Consider the following 2,500-nt stretch of genomic DNA (forward strand, 5'->3'; position numbering starts at 1 on the left):
GCTTTAAGTGCAGGGTGCCAATACTTCTGCAACGGGGTCTACACGCCCAAGATTAGCTGCAGCATCTGAATAAATATTCAGTATAAGAACCTGACTGATGGGGCAAATATGAGGGGTGCCAGGACTTCTGCAATGGGGTCTACAGATTAGCTGGGTGCTTTGAAACATATAATTTTTTTTTATTTTATTTTTTTAATGTATAACCAGGAACATTGGTAATACACTGTTACACAGTAGTTGAGTCAGTTAACTCTGTATATCAGTCTTAACTGCACTCCTAGAGAACATTAAAGGGGTATTCCGGCAACAACATTTTATCCCCTATCCAAAGGATGGGGGATAAGATGTCTGATCGAGGGGGGCTCGCCGCTGGAACCCCTTGCAGCACCAGTATTTTATGCGGGAGCTGAGTCTCCAGTTTCGGAAACCTCCGGGTTTCCGGGGCTGAGGACGTGACGCCATGCCCCCTCCATTCATGTCTATGGGAGGGGGCGTGACGCCCCCTCCCATAGACATGAATGGAGGGGGCGTGGCGTGACGTCACGTCCCGAGTCCCGGAAACCTGGAGGTTTCCGAAACTGGAGACGCAGCTCCCGAAAAGAATGAGAGTGCTGCAGGGAGATCGCAGGGGGTTCAAGCGGCGGGCCACCCACGATCAGACATCTTATCCCCTATCCAAAAGGAATGTTTTTGCTCGGAATACCACTTTAAGATGAACAAAGATGACGTATAACAAATGGAATATTAGACGGACAAAGGGCCTATAAATGGGGGTATTCCTAGACAGAAAGCAAATGACTTGTCACAAAACAGAACAATCTACTATTGGCAGTCATAAATTTACCTTAGGGTGCCAAGACTTTTGCAACGGGGTCTACAAATTGTAAACTTGCACAAAGAGGTGAATATGTATCCCATTTTACTATTCTGCAGCGCCATACACAATCTGCTATGCAAAAAAAAAGTCAGCGAGACTCCCGGTGAATGGCGAACACAGAACCCACACTCGGTAAGAACATGGCACGCGATGCACACTAGGGTTTTCTGGGCAGTAGACTGGCATTAAGCCTGGGGATAATTGGAGAATGGGTTAGGAAGTGGGCAATAACCAGCTCCAATATGATCATCATAACAGAGCGGCGGAAGGTTATGTAATTGCTGGCTGAAGACATCTTGCAGAAAGAGACGTCTGGCAGCGGTCCTGACTGCCGGTAATCAGGCGGAAAGATATGGTTAACCACTTCAGGCAGGCAGTTACTGGTTGAGGTGAAACTACAAGTTTCAGCAAGTCCAAGAACACAAATAGTGTTGACAGCAGACAAACAAAACCCACATGCTATGATCTGCTCATTTGTAAGGAAAATTGTAATAAAACTAAAAAAAAAAAAGGAGCACTCCGGCCACCGCTGAGATCACCAATAGTTTACACAGGAAGACATTTCTGCCCACAGATTTAACTGAATACCTTATTTATAAGGTCACTCCCATCATGCCTCAGGGCAGTGCATAGAATGCACAATTTAACATAACTACTATAATACTGCTCCTATGTACAAGAATATAACTACTATAATACTGCCTTCTATGTACAAGGATATAACTACTATAATACTGCCCCTATATACAAGAATATAACTACTATAATACTGCCTCCTATGTACAAGAATATAACTTCTATAATACTGCTCCTATGTACAAGAATATAACTACTATAATACTGCCTCATATATACAAGAATATAACTACTATAATACTGCTCATATATACAAGAATATAACTACTATAATACTGCTCCTATGTACAAGAATATAACTACTATAATACTGCTCCTATATACAAGAATATAACTACTATAATACTGCTCCTATATACAAGAATATAACTACTATAATACTGCTCCTATATACAAGAATATAACTACTATAATACTGCCTCCTATGTACAAGAATAAAACTACTATAATACTGGCTCCTATATACAAGAATATAACTACTATAATACTGCCCCCTATGTACAAGAATATAACTACTATAATACTGCCTCCTATGTACAAGAATATAACTACTATAATACTGCTCCTATATACAAGAATATAACTTCTATAATACTGCCTCCTATGTACAAGAATATAACTACTATAATACTGCCTCCTATATACAAGAATATAACTACTATAATACTGCTCCTATGTACAAGAATATAACTACTATAATACTGCCTCCGATATACAAGAATATAACTACTATAATATTGCCTCCTATATACAAGAATATAACTACTATAATACTGCTCCTATATACAAGAATATAACTACTATAATACTGCTCCTATGTACAAGAATATAACTACTATAATACTGTCTCCTAAATACAAGAATATAACTACTATAATACTGCCCCCTATATACAAGGATATAACTACTATAATAATTCCCTCTATATACAAGGATATAACTACTATAATACTGCTCCTATATACAAGAATATAACTACTATAATAC

At 38.9% G+C, this 2,500-nt stretch overlaps 1 protein-coding gene across 5 annotated transcripts in view; it reads right to left on the reverse strand.

The window, feature by feature from the left end:
• The window catches only part of PTPRA (protein tyrosine phosphatase receptor type A), a 192,976-nt gene that overhangs the window by 153,085 nt on the left and 37,391 nt on the right, over positions 1 to 2,500 (reverse strand). The window lies entirely within an intron of this gene.

Source organism: Hyla sarda, chromosome 1, assembly GCF_029499605.1.
Source record: "Hyla sarda isolate aHylSar1 chromosome 1, aHylSar1.hap1, whole genome shotgun sequence".
NCBI classification, from domain to species: Eukaryota; Metazoa; Chordata; class Amphibia; order Anura; family Hylidae; genus Hyla; species Hyla sarda.